Here is a 15767-nt window from a genome sequence, read left to right as displayed (position 1 = left end):
TTTTTTGTTTTTAATTTATTGTCAAGTTAGCTAACATACAGTGTATACAGTGTGCTCTTGGTTTTGGGGGTAGATTCCCATGGTTCATCATTTACATACAACACCCAGTGCTCATCCCAACAAGTCCTCCTCAATCCCCATCACCCATTTCCCTTTCCATTGCCCCCATCAACCCGCAGTTTGTTATGTGTATTTAAGAGTCTCTTATGGTTTGCCTCCATCTCTGTTTGAAACTATATTTCCCCTCTCTTTTACCCCACGGTCCTCCATTAAGTTTCTCAAGTTCCACATAGGAGTGAAAACATATGATATTTGTCTTCCTCTGGCTGACTTATTTCACTTAGCATAATACCCTCCAGTTCCACCCACGTTGTTGCAAATGGCAGGGTTTCATTCTTTCTCATTGCCAAGTAGTATTCCATTGTATATATAAACCATCATTGTATTTTGAATGCACATAACTTGTTTGGTTTTACAGGTTCACAGCTGGAGGAATTTTGTCTCAGAATGAATTGGACCTTGAGTCTCACTTGTATCTAGTTTATATTAGAGGTCTCCTCTAATATAAACTTTAGACTTTAGAATTGGTGTTAAGAAGTTAGGCTTAGGTGTTAAGAAGTTGGGATTGGAATGAATGCATTTTGCATGTGAGGACATGAATTTTGGGTGCCAAGGACAGCATGCTATGGGCTGAATGTTTGTATCACCCTTAAATTAATATGTTCAAGTCCTTACTTCTCATTATGATGGTATTTGAAGATGAGGCCTTTGGGAAATAACTGGGTTTAGAGGAGAGCATAGATTGGTGCCTCATGATGAGATTAGTGTCCTGGATTGAAGAAGAAAAACCAGAGTCTTCCTTTCTCCCCATCTTGTGAGGATACAGTGAGAAGGTAGCTGACTACAGCCAGAAAGAAAACCCTCACTGAGAACTGAATCTAATGAACCTTGATCTTGGACTTCCCAGCCTCCAGAGCTGTGAGAAATAATGTTCTGTCGTGAAACCACCTTGTCTATGATGTTTTGTTATAACAGCCCAACCCGACTGATACAGAAGGTATAATACTAGATTTGTGTTTTTAATCCACCATCTTAACCTGGAACTTCCTTGACAGGTCGATTTGGGGAAGGGGCAGAAATTGGGTAAGATCCAGAGAATAAGACACTTTTGAGAGCAGAAGGCTAGAGTGTGGTTAGGGTGGGGAGTTCTGGATAGCTTGAGGGAAGCATGGTGACCAGGTCCCAGAAAAAAGCAGTGAGATTCATCAAAGGCAAGCTTCACCTGCTTCGACATTTAATTTGATGTCATTCCTCCACAGCCCAAGCAATGCTCCAAACTTTCAGAAAACTGAGAGAGGCAGGATGTTTTCTGCTGTGAATAAGTATGTTCCAAAGAAGATTCCACTGTCGTTTTTAAGAGAAAGTGGCTACATTTAAAATGAGGCTTGTTTGATGTAGGTCTTGTGATGGGTAATAAATGGTTTAGCATGTAATCTCACAGCTCCTTGTGGCAGATTTTTAAGTACTGTACTTGCAGATGACCTTTTCCAGAGGTAAATTGCATATAAGGGGCTGTAAGTGCCACATTTAATAATGCTTCAGGGATATTAGGAGGAAAGTAACAGTTATTATTCAGTGATAGGGTCCCATTATTAACTTACAGGCTGCTTGCTGAGCAGTGGATCTAGCTTTAGCAACAGATGTCTCCTTCTCAAGCTTTAAGAATTGATCCCAACTGGCAAAGCTATGCTCAATAAGTTGAGAAGGAAAAAGTAGAAAAAAACAAGGTATGAAAGGAAAAATTCTTGGACTAAGAAATCTAAGTTGCTCACTTTTAGGGAAAAGCAGCGATCTTTAAACTGGAATGGGATATAAGGGAATCCTAGGTTTTACCTGAGTTGGTCCATTTCCAGTTTTCTCTCTGATGCAACCTGAAGGTAATTTTCCTGGAGATTTTCAGTTTAGTTCAACTGCATATACAGCTGCTAAATTAGAATCACACCTTCATAATACTAGTAAAAGATCCTTCTAACATTTTTTTTCCTTCTTACAGAATGAACTGCACATTCTTTGATCTGGTAATCAAGAGACTATAATTATAATGTGGACTTTCCAACCTGACACTCCCCTCCCCCCACTCCTTAATTTCAGGGTATCTTGCTTCGAGTAGATTGCTTTTCTCTCTGATGTCTAATATGTTATAATTATTCGTAATTTCCTGCTTTTGTTGTAATATTCTTCCCTTCTTCCTGAATTAGTGTAGTCCAGAAATCAGCAAAGTTTTTTGTGTGAAGGGTCAGATAATAAATTTTTTCAGCTTTGTGGGCCATATGCTCTCTGTTGCCACTACTTTATTCAGTTCTGCTGTCGCTGCATGAAAGCAGTCATAGATGGCATGCAAACAAATGGGCGTGGGGTGAGGGCCAAGAAGGTGACATAGGGGCTCCTGAACTTTCTTTGCATGGATGCACTGATGTACAGCTACCCATTCAGCAATCCCCTCTGAAGGAAATCCAGAAACTACATGAGTGATTCCTACATGTCTGGCAAATGAGAAAATACCCACATCAACATGGGTAGGGAAAGGCTGAGAAGACTCTCACCATAAAGCTCACTCCCAGAACAGCAGCAGATACTTGGGAGGGAACATCTAATTCCTGGCTTCTCCCCAAAGAGTGAAGGATTTGGACTATACAGCTAGCACCTTAACTTTAGGACTGCCACCAGAGGGATGGGCCCTCAAAATACTCTGCTCTGAAAGGCACTAGAGCTTACGGCTTGCATGCACAAAACACAGAAGTTATAGCAAATAAAGAAGCAGTTCTTAATGGGCACTTGAACACTCAATGGAGATTTCCCCCAAGGTTCAGTATGGATGGAGAGAGCAGGCAAAAATGGCCATTTTCCAGTCTTTCCCTAAAAGGAGTCTAATTGCATAGTTTACAAGGGGGGAAAAAGGGTCTCAACCCAAGTTTATACATCAAAGAGCTAGAAAAACAAAAAGCTCAAAGCTAGCAGAAGAATGGAAATAACAAAAATCAGAGTGGAAGTAAAATAAATAGAGACTAAAAAGACAATAGGAAGGGAATCAGCAAAACCAAAAGCTGGTTTTTTTTGAAAAGATAAAATTGGAAAACCTTTAGACTAAGAAAAAAAGAAGACTCAAATAAAATCAGAAATGAATGAACAGTCATTAGAACTGACAACAGAAACACTCAAGATCCCAAGAAACTGCTAGGAATAATTATAACTCAACCAATTAGATAACCTAAAAGAAATGAGTAAATTCCTAGAAACACACAATCTACCAAGATGGAATCATGAAGAAATAGAAAACCTAAACAGACCCATTACTTATGCAAAGATTAAATCAGTAATCAAAACCTTTCTAACAATGAAAACTTCAGAACCAGATGGATTCACTGATGAATTCTACTAAACATTTACATCACACGAGGACACAAGTGTAACCCTTAATACTGTAACTTAATAAAGATGATATATCAACCGACTCATCAGGCATAAATACACAACATTCTGTTTGGATAATGGCACAGGTGCCTCCTTTCAAGGCAGTTATAATGCCCGACACCATTTTATTTTGGAGAAATGCTAGTGGAAAAAGGTGTTACTGATTTTGGTAATCATTGTTTTAACCTGTGTTTTCTCTTGCATCTGCCTCCAATGCAGCCAGATGGCTGCTTAAAGAGCCACCTGCGCGCTAGTGAAATCCTTTCGCTGGCCACTCCCAGCAAACTGTGGAGAGGCGCGCATGAGTTTTAAGAGCCGGTCAGGACCAGTGGAGTGTTGAGAGAGATCTTAGGGCACTACCACCCGTTGACCTGAAAGCCGAGCTCCCAAGAACTTGGGAGCCTCTACCCGCTTTGGGGAGTGTGGATTCCCCTTGCCTTCTCCTCTCCCAGATGCTGCCCCAAAGACACAGCCTTGAGATAGTGATGTGGTGTTGAGGCTTTTTGGACGGACATGTGACTGAACTCAGGTAAGGCCTCTATGTAAATTTTAAAATTTGTCAGCCAGGTGTGGCAGTCTCATTTTTGTGGCTGTGCAAGGCAAGGCTCATAAGTTCCAGTGCTTACTAAACCAGCTGTCTACCAATTGGGAGTGGCCTGCCTGTTTCTTTGGCCTCTCCCTGCTTTCCACTTATGGGGGCCAATTACACCTGGGGAGCCCCCAGGGAGGTTGCAGACTAACAGTGGAATCGAAAAAATATAGCAAACTCACAGAAGTGGATAGAAAGGTGGTTGCAAGGGGCCTGGTGAGGGAAATAGAGGCTGGTAAATGGCTACAAACTTTCTATAATAATTAAGGTCTGAGGATTTAGTATGTAACATGGTGACAATGCCGTATTGTATAGTTGGAATTTGTCAAGAGAGTAAAACTCAAGTGTTCTCATAAAAAGGGCAAATGTGACTGATGTTGGATGTATTGTTTAACCCAATGGCAGGGATTCTTTCACAATGTGTACGTAAATCAAATCATGGGATTTCCTGCTTTTAAACAACTTAAGATTTTATTTGTCAATTATACCTCAGTAGGGCTCAAACAAACAAACAAAAAACCCAAACAACTCAAATATGTGTGGCTGAATTTGGCCCCTCTGCATGTAGTTTACCAAACTGCTGCTCTAGTCTCCTGGGTCTTTACTGTTTTATTAACGATGGACCCACGCCCTATGCCCTCTATAAGACCTCAGTCTGAATTTCCACCTTGTGGTCTTCAAGTTTGCTGCTCAGTGTTAGCCTGGTGGACTGTGCTTCTCTCATCCTTCTGAGGGTTGGTTCTTTCTCAGTTTCCTGGCCTTCTGTCAGAAGCTGAACCAGAACTGGAACGGAGATGATTTTTGTTTGCTTTCTCCATTTTCTTCACATCACATGGCTGAGATATGTCGAGCTGAATCAAATCAAAGAAAATTGAGGAGCTCCAATTACTGTCTCAAGTTCACTTCCTTAGTTCTAAGTTCAACATTCTCTCCTGACTTAACGTTATTCATTGAGACATGAAAATAGAATCTCATAGGGGTTCCTAAGAGCTGACCCTGGGATCAAGTCAGGGATAGAGGTAAAGAGAAATTCAGGTAAAGAAAATAATCTGTCTTCTCTTCATCTTTTTTTTTTTTAATATTTTTTTAACGTTTATTTTGAGAAAGAGACTGTGAGCAGGGGAGGGGAAGGAAGAAAGAAAGGAAGACATAGAATATGTAGCAGGCTCCAGGCTCTGAGCTGTCAGCATTGAGCCCAATGCAGGGCTCAAACTCCTGAACTGTGACATCACAACCTGAGCCAAAGTCAGACGCTTAACTGACTGAGCCACACAGGTGCCCATCTTCATCTTTCAACTAAACAAAAACAAAATAGTCATGAAAGACATAAGAAAACCCTCACCAAATCTACTTTTAATATTTTAATAATATTTAATATATTTTAATAAAATATCAATATATTTTAATAATATTTAAAACAATACTTCTGTGCTTTCTTCTATCACCTAATAGATAGAAGGCTTGAATTAATGGGTCATTATCAACCAGCAGTAATTATTGTAGATGTTGTTAGCCAAACCTGGATTCTTTGTGATTCTGGGGTTCAAATACAGTGTTTAACATTATATTTTTCTGTATTTGTTCTCCTATTCTTTTTTTTTTTAAACTTTATTCATTTTGAGAGAGAGAACGAGAGATCACATGCATGCAGAGGAGGGGCAGAGAGGGAGAGAGAGAATCTCAAGGAGGCTCTATAGTGGAGGTTGATACAGGGCTCAAACCTACAAACTGGGATCATGACCTGAGTTGAAATCAAGAGTTGGACACTCAGCCAACTGAGCCACCCAGATGCCCCAGTTCTCCTGTTTTTATGTGATATTCTGAGTATGTGGACTCAGGCAGTGGCACATGTTATATTTGCTGGGTGAGACATTTTTTGTCAGTAGTTATCACCTGGGAAATTTTAGCTTTCCATTATTCCATTTAGAAAGCTGTCCAGGTATTCTATGAGAACTTAAAGAAAATAAATTTCAATCAAGACATACCCACAAAATTTAGTAACATAAAATATAAACATATGAGAGTCAAAATGATTTATTCATCGTTTTAGCTATTAGGTAAAACATGAATGTGGAATTAGCAAATTAAAATAGATTGATATCTCATCTGGTTAGTAACATAGTATTAATAGCTCAGTTAAGTCCATTAATTATTTTTACACCCCCTATGACTAGTTCTTGTTTATAAGATGGCCTGTGAGGGAAGGAAATACAGAGCCATCCATTACCAACAGGCAGAGATTCTGTGACTTTTTAAGCACTGAATGGAGTCTATGAGCCACATTAACATCTGATAAGGAGAGTTTCGGGTCATAATTAAAGTCACTGAAACAGGGTGTGCTCTACAAGAAGGACAGCCTGTTATAATAATAGTTAGAACAAGGCATAAAAATCCCTCATCTGACTTCCTCCTGGGTGTTTTCTATTAAAACTCCCACCTGCTGCCTAACTTTTTATCATATCATTACTCAGAAAAATGATTGTAGTGTGACTTGAGGTGAAGCCTTTTGAATTTTCATTAAAAGAAAAAAAATGGTATAAAAGAAAAAAAAATCATTATTTTGTTGGTATTACCTCTCTCACTTTTTCTTAAAAAAAGATATGAATAATTTGGGAGAAACGGACTGATTGTGTCATACTGGGATTTCAATATTATATCACGTCAAAACTGAATGGAATTGCCATTTTTGAAAGTCAAAAAGAGTAGAATACCAACAATTTCATTTTCTTCAACTTAATAATGAGAACAGTTATGCATTGATTTTTTTATATGTCAGGCACTCTGCTATGTAAAATCCATATTTTCTTATTAATCCTCATAATAATCATGAGAAGTGGTAGTAGTCTCCATCTGTTCCCGCCCCCCATTTTTGCCAAAGCCACTGAAATGGATCTTGCCAGGCAAACGAAGTTTCAAGATCAATACCCTATCTTAATCCTGCACCTCCTACCAGATCACCTTACCTCTCTTTTTGTAGAAACTTTTGCAATAATACTGTTGAAGATACAGGCATTGCTATCATCGTACATGCTTGACAGATGAAGAACTGGAAGCTCAGAGTTTAAGGGAGGAAGAAAGTTGGAACCTGAGGCAGGATTTGACCCCAGTCTTCTTGACTCAAAATTTGGGGCCCCTTTCACCACTGTCCTTTTATCTCTGTTTTATGACTCAGTTGTCTATTGTGAAGTATGATGAAGGTGACCTAACTCATTTGGGCCAATTGTTGAATTTACCTTGTTTGCATAGTTCAGTTGAGATGGATAGAGGTGGTTTCTCTGTCCTTGTTTTTATATGATGTCAAAGACAGTTTATGCTATCCGTTCGATCTGGAACAAGTGGTTCTCAAATGTTACTATGCTTTGGTGTCACTGGGAAAACTTACTACAAGTGAAGTGTTCTTCCCCAGAGATTCCAGACTGAATTCTGGGTTGCTTCCAGAAAATTATATATTTTTTTAAAGTTGATTTATTTTGAGAGAGAGAGACAGAGCAGGGGAGGGGCAGAGAGGGAGAGACACAGATAGAATTCCAAGCAGGCTCCATGCAGTCAGTGTAGAGCCCCCCCTGAGGGGCTCAAACTCATGAACCTTAAGATCATGACCTGAGCTGACACCAAGAGTTGGATGTTTAACCAGTGGAGACACCCAAGTGCCCCAGAAAATTTCAAGTTTCAATAAGCATCCCAGGCGAAGCAGGTGAGAAACTTCAGGAAAAACTTGGATAAACATTAATTTAGTCTAACTGCCTTATTCTATTTACAGATGAAGAAAGATAAGTCACTCAGAGATGTGAAGCTACTAAAACTCTGCTTGCAGCATTAGTTCCAGGAACAGAACCTGGGTCTTGATACTTTTAATGAAGTATAATGAATCCTAAAGTTAAGTCACAGACCTCAAAAATGCATTAATGCACAGGGCATTACTTGGGATTTAATAAATATACATGCAATATTCATTAATATGTACATGAATGGTTTTTAGCATAACAAATTCATTTAAAAGCACTACTGAATTCAGACTAGTGTTTTCCTCATATATATTATCCATCATCAGCCTGCAGAGTCTGTTTTCAGTGTTAAATAAGATTACTTATAACCTGAGCAGAGTGGGAACCGTGGTCTAGGGTCCTTTTACTAGCTCAGGCAGCTGCTGCATCCTTTATAATACTCAAAAGTAGATGCTGTAATTAGGCCTTCAATTGGCAGCTCACTTAGATCAGCTGGGGACATTAGAAATCAGCTAAGGCCTAAAAGCAATCAAAGGGAAGATTGGATGAGACTTCTAATGATAACTTCAAACAGAATGTTTCTCAGAAGTCACCATTTCCAGACTAGCCAGGATTGGAAACCCTGACTTCAGCTATTTAGAATATACACATACATTACATCCTCTGTGAAAATGGACCTAAAGGAAGCCTGACCTCTTAAGACATGCTATATGTTGGAAAAAGATTTTGGATTTACCCAAATATCTATTGGGCTGGTTTTGTAGCAATTCCATGCATGTGGTGAATAGGCCGACTGAGCAAGACTCTGCCGATGAGGAATATAGAAAGAGAGATGTGGGGATTAAACACAGGAGTATAAAAAATCCTGTCTCTACCACCACCCACACCAACACCATGTGAGTGGAAAATGTGAGCTCCTTGCACTTGGTAAAATTTTCACACTGTATGTGTTGCTGTACCTGCACCTACACAGGTGGTTTGTAGAGCTGCAGGGTTCTCCCCTTTGTGTGGGATCATGCTGTGTGGTCCTCTGTCAATGTTGCTATCTCCATCAGTTTTCATATACTGTTCATAGAACATATTTGCATCCTTTAACTCTGCTTGTGGGTGTCTTTCCATCTATCATGTCTCATGGTCCTGTTTTGACAACCGTGTGCCCTATTCTTTAGGTCCAATAAAATGAAAGATAGGGAGTAACAAGAAAAGTTAACAGTAATGGCTATTTGGACATGTCACATGTGCCTACTTCTGCAAGTCTGTAAAAAATTTAAGCCAAGATCTTAGGATGTCTACTGGTATCCTGTGGCAATTTGCCCTGAAGCCGGGTCTTCAATCTCCAAATCTGTTTACTCTCTATTTCATTTTCCTCTATCCTGTTGATGCTCACTTTCTTGGTCAACATTTGGTTTGTTAGTCTGTTTGGTGGGCATCTATTGTTTAGGCTTCTAAGCCTATCTGGAAAGCCTTCTTCCTTTATTTGGCTTAAATGGCTTAGGTTACCTTCATAATGCTTTAGATCAGGCAATTAAGTCACAAAATATAGAGATATTATGACATCAGTGAAGGAGCTCAACATCTTGAGTCAAGATGGCCTGGGTTCAAATCCTGTCTCAGTTATGTTGAAATTCTCTTTCTTCCTCAAATCTCCGAGTTTACATTTCTCTTCTGTCAAGATTTGAAGAATGACATGCCCCTCTGCTACTGCCTGCTCAGAATGGCCTAGGTCAACAGATATTCCTTATTATAGTTGCCTCCCTTCCTTGCTTCCTTGGTTAATTGTGCTCAAGGGTCTATCCAAGTAGGTCCCCTGTATGCCCTGATATCCTCTAATTCTCTTTCTACAAAGACTTAAACACAACATGAATAATTTCGAGGTGCAGTTGCAACCAGAAAAAAAAATTCCAGTTGCTCTTTGAATTGACTTTTGAGAAGATTGCATGCAAGAATGTTATATTTTCAGATGTTAGATTTCCAGTCAAGTTAGTTATTTCTTAGGAAATGAAGGACAGCATTTTGGTAGGACCTCAGAAATGACTTATTTCCATGATGGAAATTACTTGAAAGCCTGAACTAACCACTTACCACTCACTACAACCCAAAATCAAATTTAGAAATAGCAGGTTATCCACTTGAAAAAAAAAAATCTCTGTAGTGCTTAGTACTTGGGTCACTTCTAGCCACCAATGTAGAGAAATAAAACTCTTCTTCTAACGCTGATTATCCTCTTTGCCTCCACCTTGCTCTTAAGCATTATATCTCACTCTGATGCTCTGTATTTATTTTGGGATATTTTCCAAGCCTTTTAGTATTTTCTGGCCCTAATCCTGTGCTGTCCTTATGTGACTGTCTACCTAAGAAGAAAAAAAAAATTAGTTCATATTGAATGTATTGAAGACAAATGACTTACCCAGATATCAGGGGATTATTATGAAATCAAATCTAGCCAAATAGACATAAAAAAATCAGATCTAATAGTCCTGGAGGGATTGGAAGGTACGATTTTGAATTTTAAGTGGGCTGAAAAGAGTATCATAAGCATTAATAACCATTTTTTGAATATCAGGCAACAGTATGATTGCTTGATTTTTGTTGCATGCAGCCTAGATAGACCCCTTGAAAAGCAAAACCATACACAAAGAGCATGGACAGTTTGCAAGTATAAAAAGAAAACCTTAATGTGGCTGGAAATACCCCAACTAAAGAGCCTATTTCTGAGAGATGGGTAAGAATTTTGAGAACAAGTTTCTTTGAAAGATAAAATTGTGCTAGTGAGGAGAGCTATCAGATCCTCTTGAAATTTTGGAATCCTATAAACTGAGTGATCTCAATATAGGGACAGTTGCTTTGTAATTTGAAAATGCATTAGGGCCTTTTATTCCCATTCCCATGGGAGTGCATTGTTTGGGAGAGATGTGTTTGGGCACATGTTTGGTTTGAGAGGGGCTTGTATGCTAAAGGGTAGCATTGCTTCTGCTTTGATTATTGTGATGTCAACATACTTTCATTTGATGCAAACCTAGTGACTCTTGATCAGGAGGCAAATGGGCTTGAGTAATGAGAGATTTTTCTGGATGAAGGAAGAAATATACAGCAGCCACAGGTTTTCTGCCATATTCTGAAATAAAGATTAAAATGTTTGTCCTTTCTAGGATGCTACATTGACTCTAGGTGTTTACATGCAGTTTAGAGAAGACCCTCCAAATGTCAGTGAACTTCCAGAGTGCTTTACATCTTAATTTACATCTTAATTTAAGAATTACATTCTTAATTTAGTTCAGGGTACCACCAGCAGGCAGGGAGAAAAAAAAATAGATGGGTTTCAAAATTGCTAGAATGGATGACTGTGATACTGAAGGGGGTGTTGCCTTTATTATAGTTTGAGGGGATGCACTTGAGCTCATGACACATTCCAGTTCCATAGATTTATAAATGCTACTTGATTTTCTCAGAGGATTAATTAAAGTTTCCCAACAGGAAATTAAAATGAAAAGATTCTGAAGCTTCTTGGGGAGAAAGAACTATATGATTTCAGTACTAGAAGGAGAAAGGGGAGAAACACATTGATTAGGCAGGCACCTAGCATAGGTCAGGAAGCAAGCTCTGTGCTCAGAACCAATTCTTGCAGTTAATTCTCAGAGCTATGTTACAAACTTTATGTTGTTATTCTCGAGTTACTGAAGAACTTGAAGGTCAGAGTAGCCTTCTCAGAGTCACAAGTTAATAAGCATGTGAAAAGCCTTCTTACTACCTCTAAGAAGGCTCAAAAGTAAGTTGAACTCCCAGGCTCAGGGGCAAGTGCTTAAAGACAGTCGGTTTTCATGGACAAACAAAACTGGGTGCTCAGGGATGTGTCCTTGGTACATGTGTGTCCCAAGCTCCTGGCTTCCCTGGGTGGCCCACTCCATAGGACAAAGCTTCCAATGAGATCCCTCTGTCAGTTGTTTATTAGCCTTATCTAGGGCTTTAATCACACCCCGTGGACTATTGGAATCCTGTTTCCCTGTCAAGCTGTTGGCCCTATTTCCTCTTCTAACTGTCCTAGGTGGGTGGGGTGATTGCTTATTTATTTATTTATTGTTTCCAGCCACCCTAAGATTCCACTAAAAAGGTCATAAAAGCTGTCCTAGGGTTATTTATTTTTTGCTTGTTTCCATCTATCCCAAGGTTCCACTGAATAGCTCATAATAGCTAGTACCTTGAGCTCATGCCAATGTCCCAGTCTGAATGTTTCCTAAAGAAAATCTCTGTCATCCAGGTCTACTGAGCATGAAAACGTCCGGTGAATAATTCCCTTTGGAAATTAAGACCATTTGTGTTGTCTGATCTTCGAAATTAATTCATTATATCGGGCCCCAGTACATCAATCTCCCTGTAGCTTTCTCCCTAGTAGTTTTAGTTCTCAGAAAAGTTAACTGATTTTTTCAAAGGCTAACAGCAAGTAAATGACAGCATTCATCACCATTCCTCACTACTGCAAATGAGCAGGATTATAATTGAATTAAGTTCCTAGGCTCATACATTCATTCATTCATTTATTCAAAATCTGCTTTTTGAGTTCCTACAGGTGCCAGGAAGAGTTCTAATTGTTTGGTATTTATCAGTGGACAGAAGCCGTGAGACATAGCTAAGTATAATCCATATTCCACAGGAAAAGACTTTAAATCTTTGAAGACAGTTATCTTTTTGCCATCAAGTCATTTCCAAGCTTACAGGCTTACTATATCCAGTACATCATCTGACGCCCTCATCCCTCATAGGGGGCTTCATGAGAATATAAGTGCCTACAGAAAATGTGCTGTATTGTTTTGTTTATTACATCCTAGTGTCTAACAAAAAGTGATGCAATATATAGTTGTTAAAAATAATATGAATATATCTTGCTTACTTCTGGACCTCTTTGAGTTTGGGTTGGCATTTTAACTGAACCTCTTTTAGCAAGAATTTATAAATTTATTTCCTGAGTAATGCTAGAGTATCTTTTATATTATGGGAAAAGATCGATCATAAGGTGTTGCTTTAAGGAAACTACAGAGAATATTGGAATAAATGGACTACTTTTGTCAAAGGTAGGCATTGCAAAGAATTAAGCTTACAACTACAGATGAATCAGAGATCCTGCAACCAGGGGAAATGAGAACTACAACACATCAAAGGGTTGCAGATATTTGGAGCTTTAGGTTTATATGTCCAAGTGAAGAATTTCCTGAAAGAGCAAACCCCATTATAAATGATTTTATTATCAATGGTAGATCTTGAAATGTAGCTCTAATCAGCAGAATCTGCCATTTCTGCATGAACATATTTTATTTTTTATTTATTTATTTATTTATTTTTTTTTAAATTTTTTTTTTTCAACGTTTATTATTTTTGGGACAGAGAGAGACAGAGCATGAACGGGGGAGGAGCAGAGAGAGAGGGAGACACAGAATCGGAAACAGGCTCCAGGCTCTGAGCCATCAGCCCAGAGCCCGACGCGGGGCTCGAACTCACGGACCGCGAGATCGTGACCTGGCTGAAGTCGGACGCTTAACCGACTGCGCCACCCAGGCGCCCCTGCATGAACATATTTTAAATAAATATTTTCAATAAATATTTTCATTCTTTGAACACCTAACATTTAGTGCCATGCCAATTATTTGTTTACTGGCATCTTTTAAAATTTTACATATTTTTGCCCTGTTTTACTTTTTTCTGTTTGCACTGTTTTCTTTGTCTCTTTATCCAGAGAAAAATTACTTTTTGCAAGAAGGGCAATATTTTTCATGTCTTTATGGATCTCAGAAAGTCTACATGAATGCTGTTGTTTTAGTCAGACTGGGCCAAAATGCTGTAACAAATAGACCCACAGATGTATAATGGCTTAAATGTACTAAATTTTATATCTTGTATCTTACCCATTTAACCAAGCCTGGTGTTTCTTTTTGTGAGCATGTGAATTCAGGGCCCGCAACTTTCAACATGTAGTTCCTCCTTTTCCAGTTTTACTGCCTCCTAATCAAGCTTGCAGAGGCTAAGGAGCTTAGAGGAGCTGCATCCCATTCTTAAAAGTTGGTACACAAACATAATTTCCAGTCAATGTTATTGGAAAGATGAGTCACGTGGCCACACCAGAGTCTAGGGGACTGGAGGATGTAGTCCTTGCATGAGCAGCCATTTCCCAGACAAGCCTAAATTCTAGAAGGCAAAAATGGATTTTGATGGACAGCTAGCAGTCTCTGTTAAGCACAAAGTGGGGTTTAACAAATATTTGTTGATGTATTTATATTAGTGATAAAGATTACATTGCTTTTATTTTTCCTTGGAACAGTGCTATTAAACATCTCTCAGAAATTTTTACAAAATCCTATAGTGGTGTGCACTAGATTATACATTTCTTCAACAATGATTTGAAAGATTGCTGATGTTTATCTAGGGAGATGAGAAGCAATTTAATATTATTAATTGCTAACAAACGGGTAAGATTTACCAGAATTGTCAAAGCTTAAAGCTCCAAAAAATTATTCCTCACACAGGAAAATTTATTATGCCATTATGCTTATTTCTATCAGGGTTCCTATAGTGCAATCACTGTTTGCTATTAAAATTTTATTGCACATTTAATTTATTTTTCCCTCTAGTGGGGAAATGTATTAGAGAATTCATTTGACACCAGTATCTCTACCCTTGTCTTTTTCTCACTTCTGCTCCCCCTGAAATAGACAGGAATATATTTGTATCTGGGTATTAATTATACAGGAGCTGAGGAGAACAATGCTTGCTGCTGCCTGAAGGGAATTAGCCAGCCAGAATTAGCTTTACGGAGAACCAAGTGGACTACCATTATGCACATCCATTTTCAGTGGTTTAAAAAGAATTCTGGAAAAAATCCATTTATATGTGAAAGCTCGCTTTTCATTGATTAAAATAGAAAGCAACTTTGGTTTCCAAGTATTAAAGGCGGACTTCTTGTTAAAGGTTGGAATTAGGGGGCTCTTTAGTTTTTAAAGTACTCTATTGAACATAAAGTTTTATGTTTCTAAAGGTATAGCTTTAATGTAAAAAGCTTGACAATCTTGTTCCCTACCCCTCTGACTGCCCCAAGAGTTGCATACAGTTTGATCAAGAGGAAAACAATGATATAGGACACAGAAAACCCCTTCTCCATCACCAGGTCTTTTTTTCTTAATAGGGCCAGAATCAATGGAAACACCATCAGCTGCCGTACAGTGGAATCTTTCTCTTGACTTTCAGAAAGATTTCTAGCTCTTGGGCCTAATTCACTAAGACAAAAGTCAGCTTGTATTATTGATTAATCTGAAGCTTTGGTCTCTCATAGGATTTAATAACACAGTGCAACTATTTTTCTCACATTGAACAACTACCAAAGTTTTGTTTGTATTTTGGGTAAGAGGCTGAACATAACCAAATATCAGTGATCCCATTTCTAATGTGTAAGTAAGGTTGTGTATTTTTTTCTTTTGACTGGACACTGAAGCCTGCTAAACTCAGAAGGGAAATGTAAAGCTGTCCTACCTTTCCCAGGAAGATTTCTGAACCCTCTGAAGGCTGGTGGTTATGACTTGAATATGCCTTTATTCACTGAGAAGATTTTCCCCCTGGATCACACTGAGTATAATTAATTTACATATTTACCAATAGCTATAGTTTTCTGTTTCCTTACAGACTTTGACATTAATGCTTTGAGGACAGTGTAATTAGTTCTCCAGAAGAAAAGGGATTTAGATCTAACACATACAGGGTTTTGATACGGGGACAGTAGCTTGGGACTTAATAGTTTCGGAGTAATTTTTCCATCTTTCCCTTAATACCTGAATGTAACAACCAGTCAAGGAAGACTGAGCATGCCGCCAAAATTGAACTGCCTTCCCCATTCTTCTAGGAGCACTCTTTTGGAACCTCATAAATTGCATTTAGCCTTAGCACACCATCCTGTGGGGCTTCCATTTTAGTCATGGTATACTCTTGCAGACACCCTGTCCGAA

At 38.7% G+C, this 15767-nt stretch overlaps 1 long non-coding RNA gene across 1 annotated transcript; it reads right to left on the bottom strand.

Moving 5' to 3' along the window:
- Positions 1-4651: 4651 nt before the first annotated feature.
- On the bottom strand, positions 4652-7555 carry LOC123596737. The gene is made up of 2 exons (XR_006711840.1): positions 7024-7555; positions 4652-4911 (listed from the first exon to the last, which is right to left on the bottom strand). It is a non-coding gene; the product is annotated as an uncharacterized LOC123596737 (long non-coding RNA).
- Between the last annotated feature and the right edge of the window lie 8212 nt (positions 7556-15767).

The sequence above is a fragment of the Leopardus geoffroyi genome, chromosome C1, assembly GCF_018350155.1.
Source record: "Leopardus geoffroyi isolate Oge1 chromosome C1, O.geoffroyi_Oge1_pat1.0, whole genome shotgun sequence".
Lineage (NCBI taxonomy): Eukaryota > Metazoa > Chordata > Mammalia > Carnivora > Felidae > Leopardus > Leopardus geoffroyi.
Note: the sequence above shows the minus strand (reverse complement) of the source record. Positions and strands in the feature narration are given on the sequence as shown.